Source organism: Achroia grisella, unplaced genomic scaffold, assembly GCF_030625045.1.
Source record: "Achroia grisella isolate CSIRO2021 unplaced genomic scaffold, CSIRO_AGI_Agris_v1 utg1245, whole genome shotgun sequence".
In the NCBI taxonomy this organism is placed as follows: Eukaryota; Metazoa; Arthropoda; class Insecta; order Lepidoptera; family Pyralidae; genus Achroia; species Achroia grisella.
Window position 1 is genome coordinate 1,396,301 of NW_026712606.1, and position 17,513 is coordinate 1,413,813.

Consider the following 17,513-nt stretch of genomic DNA (forward strand, 5'->3'; position numbering starts at 1 on the left):
CTTCAAAGAAATAACGAAAAGGTTAGTCGACATCACAGAAGACCGAAGAGCTGGCAGCTACCTTGGACAAAGAATTAGTCTAGCTATTCAAAGAGGGAACGCTGCCAGTATCTTCGGAACGTTGCCTAAAGGGACCACTTTTAATAATATATTTTAGTTATCATATTTTATTTTTTAAGCTTTTTATTTTAGTTCTTAGTTGTACAATTAGGTTATGTATATACTAGTTATATAATAATATGTATAGTAGTATAAAACAAAGTCGCTACTATAGGGAGGGACAGACGTACGACAGGCGTACCCTATGTATGCTTAAATCTTTAAAACTACGCAACGGATTTTGAAGCGGTTTTTTTTTAATAGATAGAGTGATTCAAGATGAAGGTTTATATGTATAATACATGTACACCCGTGCGAAGCCGGGGCGAGTAGCTAGTTGTAGTATAAAAAAATGCAAGCATTCTGACCTGTAATAATAATTTTACAGTCTTGTTTAAGAGGCTTCACTGACTTACGAAACCATAAAAATATGATACTAATTTTACTCAAAAGGTTGTTCTTTTGTTAATATTTGCCTTTAATATAGTGAAATATGTATATTTTTGCACACTTGGTACATTACATAAAATAATAAAATACGTTTAATATACATATTATTTTACATTTTGTTAATTTCGATGTTGTTGTGGGATTTCCTATATCTTTGCTTTGCGGAACTTTTCGATTAAAATAAAATCAGGGAGGTTGTCCCATGGGGGCGCTTCATTTCATAGCAATTAGTTAGCTACAGGCAGTGGATCCGTCACGAGCGAATGAGTACCCCTTTGAATAATATTTTAATAGTATACGATTCGATATCTCTACGATACGATTACACTGAAATAGTATTCTCACATGCAGTAATGGTATACTATAGTGGAGGATCAGTGAAAGATGAAAAACTGTGTGGTCAAATCACGAGGAATTATCCACGACTTTGACAATGGAATTAATAGTTACACCTATAAAATATAACATAAGAAGAATATGTATAGGGCGTGCATATAAGAATATATTTTTGTAGTTTGATTCCACTAAATATAAAAGTTTTAATAAATTATTGAAGCCGAGAGAAGACGAAGAGAAAAGCGAGAGTGAACGGAAGTTACACAACTGCTACATTTTTTAGAAAATGAATTTTATGAATATTATAGTAAAAAGTACAGTCTTCTTATTAAAAACATTTAGTTCTCATTTATACAAGCCCTATAGCACACCACAGAGAAAATTGTCTACTACGTAATAATATCAATGTTACCATCTTACGATATCTGAATATTTCTAATACATATTCCAGCTGGTAATCGTTTGTTATAAAGTAGCCTCGCGGAGTAACGAACAACTTGTTCATCTAAACTGAGTTGTTGGCAATCGGCAACAAAACGGCTATCCCGCTAACTTCAGACAATAAACAGTCTGAGATAAGACGAGTCGCAACTTCATTGTTCCGTGCGGATGAAATGAGGGTGTGAGTTGCGACTGTATAAGTTTCCGCTTTTGGTATACTTACCACTGCCACAGTCATATGAAATAAAATTTTCAGATTTGCGACAATAAGAGAAATTACAAAGTTGCGTAACTCTTGACGACTTTCGACATCCGTATGATATCGGAAGTGGCGACTGTAAATATACTAATATACTGGGAATAGAAACAAGAACTACTGTATGATTAATCTAGTCAGTTCGTAGATATACATTTTATTTAATTAACCTATTATACCTCGGAGTTTCTTTGCGTGATCGAATCAGAAATGAGAAGATCCGCAAAAGAATCAGAGTGAACGACATAGCCCGAATTGCGAAACTGAAGTGGCAATGGGCAGGGCACATAGCTCGTAGGACAGATAGCCGTTGGGGCAATAAAGTCCTCGAGTGGCGACCGCGGACCGAAACACAGAGCGTGGGAAGGCCTCCAGCAAGGTGGCCAGATCATCATTCAGCAGTGGACGTCTTTCGGGCTGAGATGATTATCATGATGATGAACCTAAATAATTATCAACTTCTAAACAGCTAGCAGACTTATATTACGTTATGTTTTGTGTTTATTCTATTGCATTTACATTTCAACCATAGAAAATCTATGTTTGTACCTACTACATACATAGGAATAGATATAGTGTTATATTCATTATTTAGTTATGTGTTAAATTCTATGCTTATAGCATTGCGTATGTATTTACATAAATATAACCGTGTTCTAATAAATGTTTCTACTAGAGAATAATGCACAGTTAATTATAAAGCTTATAAAGGTGTAACGTTCAAAGCAATCTTAACTTATTATATTATAGTTTTCGTAGTGTTTGAGTACAGCGTTATGCAATATGTTTCACAAATAGCCCTCAGGTGAGCTCTTGTGTGTAGTTTTGCTTATTAACGAGACCAACATGGCGGTCGTTGATAAGATTTCGGTTTGTCTTGGCGGGTATTCGTGCCTCGGGGCGGTTTGCGGGCATTTGAAGTTGAGGCCACTGTGGCACATGTTACACACCAACTGATGTGCACTCCACATTATAGTTTGTTGGTGTTATAAATAAAATTATTATGCGGCGTTCATAATTATTTTAAAGATTTCAACAATTAATATTTCTTACCGTTTGGAGTTTCTTTCGAGTAGAAAGACCAATATACTGTGTTACAAATGCTATTATAGTTCGAAAAAATTATGAATATGAAGGAAATGCAACCAAGCCAAGGAAATGCAATTACATAGTATTGATTAGTTACACTAATCAATTCTATTTTGGTTTTTAACATCTACATGATGCTCAGGATACGCTTATCTAATTATACGCCGACTTTGATAATTAGATATTAGTTTTTAGATTTACTCGTATTTATACACTATACTCGTATTTAATAGTCATATTTTATACATGACAATTATTTAGTCAGTAGTGTCGATGGCACAAAATATACTTATTTGCAAAAAAATAATAATATTTTTATTATACTTTCTCAGTTAGGTATGTGAAGATTTTCTAGCTATCAATTATAATAATAATATGTAAGATGTGTAAATATTATGTAAGATTCGTATTTATTATTCTATTATATTTCTTTAAGAAATTAAGTAGAGCAACAAGCACGTCGCATTATTAAGAAATTTCGCAGTAGCGCGTAAGGCGCATAGTTGCGAGCTTGCCGCAAATCGCTTGCCTGCTTTAGATGGTTGTCAGCACGGATATGCATAGGAAACAATCCTTAGATTGTACATAAATATCGATATACACATAGCCTGTATATAGCTAACCCAAATAAATTGCTAAAGTAAACCCAAATATTTTCAAAAAAATATTTAATGTACCTAAACCAAAGATATTTAATTAGTGAATAATAATTATCAAATAAAATGAAACATTTTAATCTAAAAAAATATTTGATTTTACAGTAGCTATTAGGCGTGTAAGTACTACACTACAAGTAACTATTAAGCAGAGTGTATTAAATACACTAATAGTACCCACATGAAACTCTTTTAGTTATTTTTCGTAAAATAATTACATTTTAATGCTGTGTTCTTAGATAAAAGACAACAAAAATCCAAATACGATTTGTAAACTGTTTAAAATAACAACAAATGAGGTACTTAAGTAGACACAAACGCGTAAGTCTGTAGGCTTAGCTGCGCCGTGTTATCTCTTCGAGTTGAAATTTGCAAGCGCCTCGGGGTTCTCGAAATATGAGTCCCGTTGAGCCTCTTAGTATCCTGCTTGACAATGAGATACTGATGTGATTAAGCCAGTAAATATTATATAAACTCAACATTGGGATCAACTTTCACGCTTACAAACATGTTTATCTTTTTAAAAAAAAAAACGCAAATCATACTCTCATTTGTACAGATCCTGCATGTATAGTTCAAGAGCAATCATCTTCAAGCAGCGAATTCAGATGTATTGTACGCTTTCTACAAAGTCGTCTGGGTATATCCGGTACCTCTTTCTTACCTCCAACAGCTGTGAAGCAGCTTTGCTTGCTGTGTATTATTTGAAGAGTGACATAGGGTGGTGACATTTTTAGATATGGACGCTACCTTTGGAATGGCTCCGAATAATGGGCGTCCCATAACGACTTGATGTTCGATGGATCGTAAAGTTAAACACTTAAATTATTAAAAAAATAGAATGTAAGTTATTAATGAGTCTAAAACTACATGGCGTTGTGTGATATTTGTATTTCGTAACTAGCATTTCTGGCTCTTATTCAGGTATATGGTATATTTATAAAATTATCTATTGCTGAAAAATGTATAACAATATTCATACATTTTATATGATGTTTATTAAAAATCTTTAAAAAAGTCGATAATAAATAAAAAAACGAAATTAGTATCAAATAAAAGGAAACAGATAGACGTTAGACATATTGATATCGTCGAGATGAATAGATCCCCGATTTGTCTAATTTGATCCGAGACTGTTATTATTTTTTAGTAAGTTTGTTAAATTTTATTATAGGTTAAGTTAGTAAATATGATAATTAATATGATATTTATAACAATGTTGTTCTTATTAATATAAATCTGTTGGCATTGTTTAGGTACCAGTACATATATTAATATAGTTCAATTGTTTAGTACGTAAGGCTTTAAATGGTGTCCCTAAATTAAATAAAAGTTTTATTGAAAGGTATGTCCGGATTAGAATATATTTTATTTTAAAATTTAATACTACCAGAGTTAAATAAATTTCTTTCGATTATAAGATATATTACAGATAATGATTTAATATACGTTAATAGGGATAGAAAACAAATTTCCGAAAATGTTAATAACAGTAATTTTGTGTGAATACTACCGCATCTTATAATTAATTTAATAACATCATAATATCGTCATCTGAAATTAAATTTTCAACCCTTCGCCGTTCAAAGTTATCAAGTTGAACACCGAATAAATGCGTCCATTTCTCATTTTAACCGAAGCAAAACTTAATAACCCTACTGGAAATGCAATAATTACAAGCGTTCACTGCGAGATTCGGGAGAGAAATAAATGAGCGCCATTAAGAGACTTGCGTTTAGATATTTCATCCCCCTTGAAGAAGACGTTAGCGGGGGTAACGGCATGGTACCGATGCGGATTGTTCCCACGAGTTTCGTCAAAGTACAGTGTGCAGATTTTTTCACGAATTGTTGACTATTGTACCTATAATTAGTAGGACTCTTAGAGGAATTAATAATACGAAAAGTTTTAAAGAACTGAATTAAATTGAATTTATTAATTAAAGTAGCAAGTAAGTTAGTAAGTTTTTATACAAATTATATAGTTATACGTTAATGTATTGTATATTCGCTGTTAATTTATGTAGTCGTGTTTCTTAATATGCTCATGAAAATGTATATTTTCAAAAAAATAAAGAATAAATCTATATTAATAATTAATAAGTATCATTGTTGACTATGACGAATCTAAATTATCATAAGATGAATTAAAATAACTATATAAATATTTTAAATTTACACTACTATTTACTATTTATTGCAGTAGGTACATACGAAAAAATGATAAATACCTGCATGTGTAGGTTGCAAGAAAATGCTGTTGTTTACTTCAAATAGAACTTCATGTAGAATGAAGTAATATTTGTGGAATAAAAAAGAACTATTGCAGATTTATATATTTGCACCTAATAAATTATATAATTATTTCAATAAGTTCAGGTATAATGAAGTAAACTTTGTGTGGAGTAAAAATGACTATTACAGATTTACATATCTGCGCCTACATATTCTTTCAGCTTCGTGTACCTGACAAATTATCGCAGCTCAGTGGCAATCCGCACGTTTGTTTTTGTTGAAATGTGGATGTGTTTTTGTAGAACCCGACCAATACTGAATGTAATTGTACATGTATACCAAAATAGGCCATTGTTAGGACAAGAAAAGCAATGTTCCTACGTAGTCATACTGTAATTAAAGAGCGACTACAATTTAATTTATACAAAAAATTATTACCGTTGTAATAAAATTCCTATTGAGAGTATATAGTAGAAGAATTGTAAATGTGAGGAGTAATTGAAGCCATATGTATTCTACATACATAACACACATAAACTCTTAACAAACTAACAATGTTTCGATTTCTCACTCTGTGTAATGTTTCGTTATGGTATCTATACTTATAATTCAAATGTAAAAATATTTGGCTGTTGTCTTTCTGCTACCTGCTAACTGCTGATTTAATCTTAATGACATTTAACGAGAAGATAGAATAAGTATTTACGATAAATAGATAGATATCTAAAAAATATGAAATCATGGATAAGCCAGTTTACTATGATTTGTGATTAAAAATTATACATATAATACAGATGTGAAAATGACATATTGAATTAAATATTATACAATTTTAATAATTAAATATATACAGTTTCAATTCATTAATTATTACTATTATTATTATATATACAATACAAATATGTAAAAAATAACTCGTCCTCCTCTCTTCTCTTCCGCTTGCTGTGCCCAACAGGGTCCATAATTATTAACCTACTTTGAAATACCTAACTATCTATCTACTGTACAATTATGGAATGCAAAGCTTTAATAAATAAATGTTTTATAAGTACATTTATATATTTATATAAATATATATAAATCCGATCTACAATATTGAAATGCGCACAGGAGCGTATTGACAGTGGGACGCGATTGCGGCTGCGGTCGGCCACGCAGAAGCGACCTAGGATTCGATACTGTCGACATCGATACTCGCTATTGCCAATTCAATTGGATCAGTGACGTTATTTAATAACATCGATATAATCATGAGTAAGCGGACGTGTTACATAAAAAGCAATGTTCAAGGAGAAAGACGTTTCTCACAAGTGAAAATTAATAAAAAAAAAGGATCAATATTGTCATTATATCTATCTATTATAATATGCACTATGTAATATTGACGTTTCAATAGGTTAACCGTGGTCTATTTACATGGCAGCAAAATAAATATGACAGAATATGTCCAAGATGGGCACATCTCCAACAACATCGCCATTCAAGAAATCTTAAAGCCTAATTTTTATTTTATTATTATTATTTCATTATTATGGTAACAAAATTATATTATTCTATCTGAATATTACTGCAATAGGTAGGTTTATATTTGCAATACGTCAATAAAACTATCATCGCTTATTTATAGGTATTATACAAAGGGAATAAGATGACCAAGAGAAAGTTAGACTGCATCTGCAGAGCCCGAAATAGCTTGTGATATCGAGTATTTTGAATAATAAACCGTCTGAGAGCGCAACATTAGCTGGGAATCGCGCAAGGCATGCGTGATATCTGATCGTAGCGCGTTCCGCATATAGAGCAACATATTTTTCACAAAGCGCTGCACGTCGACTCCTATGACACTGTTAGCACCTATTGTTGCGTACCTGTAAAAAAATATTTTCGAATAGTTCATGAATATCGGTATTTATTTTATATATGAGCATTAAAACAACGTCTAAAATTTTAATAATTAATTTAATTATATACATATTATTATATAACTAGTATTTACATAACCTAATTGTACAACTAAGAACCTAAAATAAAAAGCTTAAATAAAATATATATATAATATGATGACTAAAATAAAATATATATATTTTAGTATTAAATTAAATTTTAGTCCCTTTAGGCAACGTTCCGAAGATACTGGCAGCGTTCCCTCTTTGAATAGCTAGACTAATTCTTTGTCCAAGGTAGCTGCCAGCTCTTCGGTTTTCTGTGATGTCGACTAACCTTTTCGTTATTTCTTTGAAAAGTCTTATAGCGCTAGGACCCCACGGACCAAGGGTCTCGACACCGAATGGGACAAATTCATATTCGGAGCCTAGACCCCTGTATTTACAACAAACAACGTTATATGTGGTGCTTAGGTATTTTGCTACATGGAAGAAATTTATCACACATAAATATAAATGTTTATTTAATTAAAAAATAAATAACAGACCATATTGTTGTATCTAAAAGGAACTGTAAAGTAGTTATTATAAATTGCTTTTCTAATTAATATATCAATGTAATAATATTTATTGATACTACATAGGACTTAAATTCAACAGTGATTTGTAATTTGAAATTCTACAAAATAACATAAAACTAGGGCAGCGTGAAAGCGACATAATCTCGATATGAAGAGCTCACAACAAAAGGGCTGTAAGATTTTATAGCCCGCAATCGCAGCCAGTAAACCTCTAGATAGCACTCCAGCCAACAATTAAAGGGAGCAGATAAAGCCGAGACATCGCCTCCTTTACCTTTACAAATAAGAATGTAACTCACTTGTTAACGTCGGTCTCTCTTTAGTATACAGTATAGGTATTCTATAACATAATTTTGATTAAATGGGGGAATTTTATACTATTTTTATACTTTATACTGTTTAAAACACATTATTTATATTGATAATCAGTAAAAATCATGTGTTGGAAATTTTTGTGATGGTAGTAGAAAAAACTGTTGGCACCTACCGACATTGACATCGCTGTACTCCCGGCAGCTCTTGACGACGAGTGCAACCTAGTCGAAATATCGACAGAGGTAAATACCTATATTTACCTTAAAATAATTCGTGATAATAATCTGTTATAGTATGCATAATAATAATAAATATTATGTTTATAGCAATTGATTTTTTAATAAAACAATAATAATGTACTAAAAGACGCCCTTAAAAGGGTAGATATTTGCAAAAATTTGGACTGAATCAGCCTGATGTTAGTATGTACCACGATATACTATCTGATCCTGTATCATCGCCAGCAAAATTTTTGTTTTCATTGTACAGTAGAAGATAAGATTAATCATAAGATACGATGGGACTGGCATTATCATATTATGATAAAAGTCCCTAAATAAATATAAAAATAAAAAAATGTAATAAAAACAAATATGTGAGTACGATACCATAGTTTCAATCCGTATAGATTTTACATTTTACACCACTTTTTTAATATTATATTGAATGTAGATCAATGGTCATAATAATACTGACATGAATAGGTAAGAGCACGATTTTTCCTAATTTTATGTATTAATAATAATGACCGTGTAAAATGTTCAAGTAATTAAAATTTGTACTTATGGTATTAGAAAGGATGCATAGTTTATTAGTGGAATTGTGTAACGAATAATAAACACACAAAAGTACAAACAACTTTTCTATATTATATAATACAAAAACTAGAGTTTTTTTATTATTAAATAAACAATGCATGTCGTGAAAGAAACTTGAAATTGATTTTGCAACATATCACTTCAACGTGCAATTATAATGGACAATAATCGAAGTGACTTGCAACAGGGGCTGATTACAGTTTCCATTGCTGCATTGATTCTTATCTACTGTAGGTCAATTAATGTTAAACAGTTACTAACTTAATTATTATAACGGAAAATAAAATGCTGATAATTATTAGTTTATTTTCCTAGTTGTATCACTGTTGGTCAATGCCTCATTAAAATTGACACTTCTAATTCTCTTCATCAATGATGATTAATCAAAGTTGAATATCTTTGTTTGTGACAGCGATTTACTAGCTTATCTAACTATTACTAGGTAGTAGGCAATAGACAGTATGATTAATATTTATACTTATAGTATTCTCATTTAGCTTCTTATACATATCTGATGACTCTCAATTAGATCCGATAGTTCAAATTATAGTATATGTGAAGACAATTGTTTACGAACTAACGTCCTATTTATAAAGTTAATAATTCTACAGGCAGCACACTGAACCCAAAGTCCTTACATAGTCAAACTCCTACTACATCTGCCGAAGTACAAAATGGAAACATAGAAAATATTATAAACGAATACGATTTAAATAAATTGCAGTTTATTGTTTTATATACTCACTGATAGGAAACCATAAATTAGGAATCAGAATGAATTTTCTAGCACCAATACAAATCGGAAATGTATTTTCCGTTCTCAATTCAGAATACTCAATGACAAGCGAAAAAGGGTTTGAACGTTAATCGTTCACAAAGAAGCCCATTAAATCAATTACCTTCAATAAATCCGTGGAGTGGCAATTTACATGAGCGGAGGACTAATAACCCTAATTTTCACTGGACATTGTCCGCGCAATAAAATTTTATCAAACATTGTCTGGACAGCTATTTTCCCTTTGACTGTGCACACAAATGGGTCGGAACTCGCATTTTGTAGATATAATTTTAATGTGTACATTACAATAACTAATAAAGCGATTCGATAGTAGGTATAACATTTTAGTTTAAACAACGATATACGGTCTTTTCACCGAATATTAAAACTTATATGCAGGAAGTGAGCATATTTAAAATCATAAATAAATAAACATTTACTAATTGGTATATTAAAAAAATATATTAAATTAGCCTTTAATTAAATAATTATTACCTATGTTAACTAACTAAATTTACATTCATAACATTTTCATAAAATAGCTGACCGACAAATTTATGGTAAATGTATTTTTAATAAAAATTACAGGTACATAAACATGTAGTATCGGTATGGAATATAATGTATTTAGTTAATATTGCCATATGTTCTATATAACAATTCAGCAGTAAACAATCCTCTTGGGAGACTTAAAATTTACAGGACAAAGCTCGTTCGTTCATTTGAAAAATGTGTCATAATTAACAGATTATTTCAAGCGAGAAATCCTCTAAACCAGTGTTTTCCTTCGGGTTTTCAACTGGGCGACTTCAGTGACAACATTCTAACCAAAATGTACCCGGTGACATAAATTTCCACAAGAGTAACTTCACAGAGCTGAAGAGAAAGGGTTCGATTTGGCGGGTTTGCTTTGATGACAAAAAGGATTAATTTGCACATGCATTTCTTCGTACCTACGAACAATGCTCATATGAAATATTTATTGTTGTTTTGTTTACGTCAATCTCCTTCGAATAAGATCAAATTAATGTATTTATTTATTACGGGTTTTGCTAACAATACTTTTTTAGTTGGCATTTTGTAATTAGCAATCAAAATAGGGTGCTCTGTGCAAGCTTTAAACCGGAAGGTTCGGAACGCTTTATGAAAAAAACTTTATAAAATTTTAATAGCATTCCCCACTACCTGGTCGCACGGCCAATGACTTTGATATTTTCGACGGTATTAATTAAAAATTATAAAGCTTCCACCCCCCACATCGCGTTACCCCCACCCCGCAGCTATTGTTCAGCCCCACAAAGCATTTATATCGTGGAAAAAGATAAATATGCGAGACTCAGGTAATTGCGTCCGCTTTTATTGAGCTGTTGTTTGATTTCAAAGGCTTTTATTGTATCCCCATTTTTATTGCCTGTTTGTAAATATGTGTTTTTAAATATTGAATAATATTTATTTTTCAATGTAGAAATATGAAACTTGCCACTTATTGAACTTTATCTGTAAATTAATTTGTTTCATTTCGAGAGACGTTTATACATTCTGTTAGGTAACTTGAAGTCACTAGAGCTAAATATTTTTGTAGGGTGATAATGTAGCTGTGGAAGCTCGGGCACCGATTTTCCGAAACAATGCTTCCCTTAGGAAGGCGCAGGTAATTATGATTGAGCACAAAATGGATAAAAATACCGGTGGTATTGTTTCAGACATAATTAGGGTTTGTGGTCCCGCGCGACCGGAAGGAATAAGAAAAGCAAGTCACAACCTTTTGCGGTGTTTGTGTTGGTTGTAATTTTGTTATTTTTTACTTTGTTTACTAACCATTAATGATATAATAAAATTAATGATATAAAAAAAAACGAAAACATCTTTCCAATGACTTTTGTGACTAAAAATACAACATTAATTTATTATATATTGTCAAAATTATTTCCTGCTTTCACATACGTATATATATTTACTGATCCCTGTTACGTTCTTAGAATGGTGAAATAAGCAAAGGATATATTCAACTATCTAAATTACAATACCGAAGATGGCTTCAAGTTATCTAACAATGGATTCCAGTGTTAGATATAGGTACTTATAAATATGTGTAAAACTAAATATGAAGTGAAAGTGGAAGTGATACAGTGAGTGTGTTTTGTCGTGACTATCAAGTATTTTCCAGTAGTAATAGTAAAAAATATGAACAAAGCGGGGTAAGCAAATTTGTCTGCTTACAATAATTGATTATATCCACTGCTATCTGCAGTCGACCCGTGATAGGATGTTTGTAACAATGCCACTAATTGGACTAATTATTTATTATAATATTCCAAAAATTTGACAAAATATCTAAATAAGCATTCAATGCTGTTGTAATCATAATTGTAAACTTGCATAATGTAGCCATTTCGTGTCAAGAATTTGTCAAATTAAATTAACGTCTCGAGTTCTCGTGGTAGGGTAACGCGAGAAGCGTCGATTATGAATATTAATATGTCGCCGACACTCCAGGTTAGCGGTTTAACGCTAATTCGGATAGACAAACCTTCTACGACGGTGATGTCGCCGCAAAGTTATGCCAGACATGACTTCTCTCAATTTGGATATAGCCTAAGGGTTTATAAAAGCAATTTAGGTATAGTATTATTCCAGAATAGAGTTGCTATTTCTGTTGTGAAAATCAATCAACGATAGCCAATTAATATAAAACTTTATAGTTACAGTTACATTATGCAGTGAAGATAGCGGTGGTATCACGGGCGTTCTTGATAAAGTGATGTTCGTACAGCTGTTTATGCATATAGGTGTAGTTTAACACTTACCATCAGGCGGGCCGTCCACATCTTTGCAGTTCCAATCCTATGAAAACTGTTATCTAAATGGTTATTATCTATACCTATCCTTTTGATTAGATTTACTAATCAAAAGTAAGGGCTATAGAGCTTAATAATAATCTTTCTTTTGCCTATTAGAATATTAATCTTAACCTTTAAAAGTCTTTCTAATCATATCAATCAAAAACACTTCCGCTAATTTAAGGCGATACGTAATTAAGTCAATCTTCCATTAAATCCCCCTTTCTTAGCGACTCTTCGTCAGGAGGAGCATAAAACGCGCGAAAACCTAATGCCATTTCACGCCGAGTAAACCTTTCTCTTGGAGTTAGCGTCTATTTAAACTCGGCTTAAGTTAATCGATCGAGAAGGCCCTTAATTATGGCTTTATCTGGGCGGCAATGAGCGCCAAAGTGAGCGGATTTGAACAGACTTGAATTAGCGTCGTATGAAGTTTAGTACATGCATGTAAAATAAAAAGTAACGTTAACGTATAAAATACTAACTTTACTTTTTATTTTATACTACGACGGTGGCAAATAAGCAACAACAACGACAATGTAACTTTTATTTAAGTTATATTGTTGTTGTTTGTAAAACCTAAATTTGAACTAATTTCATATTTTCGTATAACGATACAAAAGGTTAATGTTAATTATGTAACTTATTCAAATGCAATATAATTTTATACTTTATCTTTCAAACCAACGTGTTTTACTTTAACTTAGCACATGTGGATAATATATCATGATGAAGAAACCATGTAATATTTACTCCTATTATAATATTGACATATCTAGTGATATATACGAAATATAAAAATATTTTAAAGATAATGTATACATATATATCAGTACCTAAAATAATTGATTTAAAAAAAAATAAAGAAGTGTTATTTTTTATTTATGTATGATATGTCTAAAATCTTAAACGATAATTTGTATGGTAGGTACCAAATTACCAATATTTAATTAGGCCTCCCCAACCCCTTTATACTAAGCATCTATATATATAATAAAGTTCAGGTTGTGCAGCGCTTTCATGTCTAGGGGTAGTTTGATATCACCCTTATAATTAAATCAAGCATTCTTTCAAAGCTTGGCATTAATATTTTAGTTGAAGCTTTGACAGCCTATTCCGTCCCGAGTTCTACCCTCCTGTTTATGATAAAAGCGGAATTACAACAGTGATGCACTCAATCGATAGAATGTAATTTTATAATAAATAATTAAGGTTTACCACTCTCGATGTTTCGATTAGGTTGCACTAGTGTCGTGGTTACGAGCTAACTGGAGTAGGTGACGAACCTTTAAAAATAAGAATGTAATCATAACTAACATGTTTAATATAAACAAGTATAAGTAATATATACATATTATTCTATTTTTAAGCTACCGCCATCTTGAATTTTAATTATTAGATTGACACTGGTATTTGATTTACTGGAGAGTTAGTCATAAATAAAAAAAGTGTTTTTGTTGTCTATCAGATTAAAACTTACAACACGGGTGTAAGTCGACGTGGTAAATCAAGCCCATCACGGCCACGTGTTAAGTACGTTAAGTATCACGTGTAATATCCTCTACACAATTATAAATATCGATGTTTTGTTTCCATCACTATCCCTATAATTCTTGTTGCGTGCCACTTATACCTGCGACATTATGAGTGGCCGATGACGTAAATGTTGTACGAAATGTCAGTTTGACCTTATGCTAAGTGTTGGAATCCCCTGAATTATTCGACAAGCCATGTTTGCTCTTTCGTAGCTGCCCTTTTAGTATCGTTCCATGCAATTTGGCACTTTGTATAATATTGCGCAAAATTATTAAAAATTATACTATATTCGGAAGTGTGTTCGGTGTAGGCATGTACCTAATACGTAGGAATGAAGATAATATTTTAAGGAAGGTGTTACGTCTAAATGTGGATGTTTATAAGGGCCCAGGAAGGCCGAAAAAGAGATGGATGGACTGTGTGAAAGAGGATATGGTAAGAAAGGGAACTAAATAACAAGGCGACTGCAAACAGGAATGAAAGGAAGAGATGAACATATTACGACGACCCTAAATAAATGGGATAAGGAAGGAGCAGATGATGATGCTGATGACAACATTCGGAGGTGGCTGTCTATACTCGTATTTAGAAGTTTTGACTGGAGAGCTGGTTGATAGTAATTAAGACAACTAGGTTTATTGCTAACAATGTACCTACCTTATTAGGTCGATTACTATATGGTCTTCTCTAGAATAGTTCCTAGTGCTACGATATTGCCATTGATAAGGCTTGTACCTACATAGAAGCCATCAGGATCAACTATCGTCCATTAAAAATGTTTGACAAAAGCATAATACTTACCAATCATTCTACATACTCGTATTGTTACATGTATTTTCTCAATAATAATAGAATTGAAATGACATAAAGGTGTACATTATTAATTAATATAAATGATAATTTGTGAGCGCTAATTAGAACAAATATAACTGATTATGTAGGTATTGTTTTGATAAATAGCTTTATAAATTCGTTGTCGTGTGCTTCTAACTAATGTAGTCATTTACGTGAGTAACCGTAGTAACTCAATAGTTAAATTCTTTGAAAACTCGTTAAGGACCGCTTTCATACAGGGGTCGCACCGATACGGGACGGGTCGGAAACGGCGCCACTATCGCACACAAGTGCGACAGTTTCTATTCAAATTAGGAACGTTTCAACCTCATTCGAAATTCAAAACCAAAGTAAAATGAATTCACAATTGTATTTTCAATGCGTTTTTATATACATTTGAACTGCAAATGCTAAGAACAAATGGATCAATGAACAGCTTGCTGTTTTGTTTTGTCATTGTCTGTTAGTGTTTTGGTAATAGGTTGTCCAAGAAATACACGACACGTCAGACGCCTTCCGGACTGCATTTATATGCGTAGATACAAACGAAAATCCTTACTGTCTAGGTAAGTTGTTTATAAATGTTTGTAAAATAAAATAACATTTTAAATTATTACGCTCGCCAGATTCTAGGACTTTGTCTGAAAGTAGTTTTTGTATATGTAAATAAACATTAATAGCCGTATATATCTAAAAATATTTTTAATAGAAGGGCTGTTTTTTAATTATATCTTGTTTTTATGGTATCCTCTATCTAATTGTCAGTATAAAAATTACCATTAGAACAAAAAGTCTGTTAAATTTCGTTTATTAATAACAGTAGCTGTTCCCGCGACTTCGTCCGCGTGGAATTTAACTTATCTAAAATAAAAGATTTTTTCTGAAATTAAAGTAGCCTAAGTTACTCCTTATTACATCAGCTACCTGCCAAAAAAGTCCCGTCAAAATCGGTCCACCAATTTCAGAGATTAGCCGGAACAAACAGACCGACAGAGAGACAGACAAAAATTGAAAAAAATGTTATTTTGGTGTATGTAGCGATTTATATTCATATGCATGTAGTAAAAAACTGTTATTTCAATATTACAAAAAGGACTCCAATTTTATTTATATAATATAGATGTAGTCAGATAGTTCTGCCGTTATACGCTAAGATTTCATGTATCCTCTATAAAATATTACTTCAGAATATTTTTTGGAGGATTATATTATTATATTACCTATTTTTCATTAATGAAAACCATGAAGATCTAAACTAAATAGAATTTGTAGCAAGGATACTACACAACTGATAGACTAATACAATCATTAATACAAATGTTTTTATTGTAAGGTAATCAAACCTGCAACCGTCGTGAGAGACAGTGTGCGAAACAGCTAGACCACCACCTTGGCGTCAGACATACCTAACAAGATTATGAAATCAGAGTATACTTTCACTACGTGGCTACGTCACGTGACGACAGAGCTTGCACATGTGCTCATAAGAATTATATAAGTTCACTAAAGTGTATTCAACGTATAACAACAATCTCCGTGCCTTCGATAGCTCAGTTGGTAGAGCGGTGGACTGTAGTTGGTATTACGATTGATATCCATAGGTCGCTGGTTCAAATCCGGCTCGAAGGAGTTATTTTTGCAAAATTTAATTCTTTTGTTTCTTATATGATTTTTTGCAATGAAAAATCAGTTAGCCACCAGTTATAGCAATTAGGCGTAAAGATCAATACAGGACCCTGGCTAATATACATATACAGCTTATTATTTTTCCTCTTTTTTATGAGATTATTAATATTAATTAATTATATTTACTATGTATATAAAAAGCTCTGTCTTATTTATCAAAAATGGTACAAAATGAGTTATTTTTTAATAAGTAGCATTTGGGGATTTCTTTTGATAAGGATTGTTTATTTACTGTTACTTCAATCACAGATAACATAATATCACATACTTCAATCCAGAAATTGTGCACCAATAGGCATCTACCATGGGTACTAAAATAAAATGTAAGTCTGATACATAGAACGTAGAAAACTAGGATCAAAACATATAGAACAATCGCATAACTCGTATTCACGGTGTATGCCTAACATATTGAATTAATTTTGTGATTATTTATTATTACTTCAGTTTAGAAATTGTAACATATTATGTGTGAAACCTTTTATAACACTTATTAAAAAGGATTCGGATGGAATTCAGCCGCAATACCATAGAGAATAGAAAGAACATATGGAAAAGAAATATATTCCTTGTCTTTATTATTTTGTATTTTTCTTTAAAGAGTAACGACTTATATACACAAATACTGAATTTATTTTTATTTAAAATGTTATAAATAAAATTATTATAGCTATAACTGTT

At 31.7% G+C, this 17,513-nt stretch overlaps 1 non-coding gene across 1 annotated transcript; it reads left to right on the top strand.

Moving 5' to 3' along the window:
• The first annotated feature begins 16,685 nt into the window (after positions 1–16,685).
• On the top strand, positions 16,686–16,775 carry Trnay-gua (transfer RNA tyrosine (anticodon GUA)). Its single transcript is given in 2 exon segments — positions 16,686–16,722; positions 16,740–16,775. It is a non-coding gene; the product is annotated as a tRNA-Tyr (tRNA).
• The last annotated feature ends 738 nt before the right edge of the window (positions 16,776–17,513 follow it).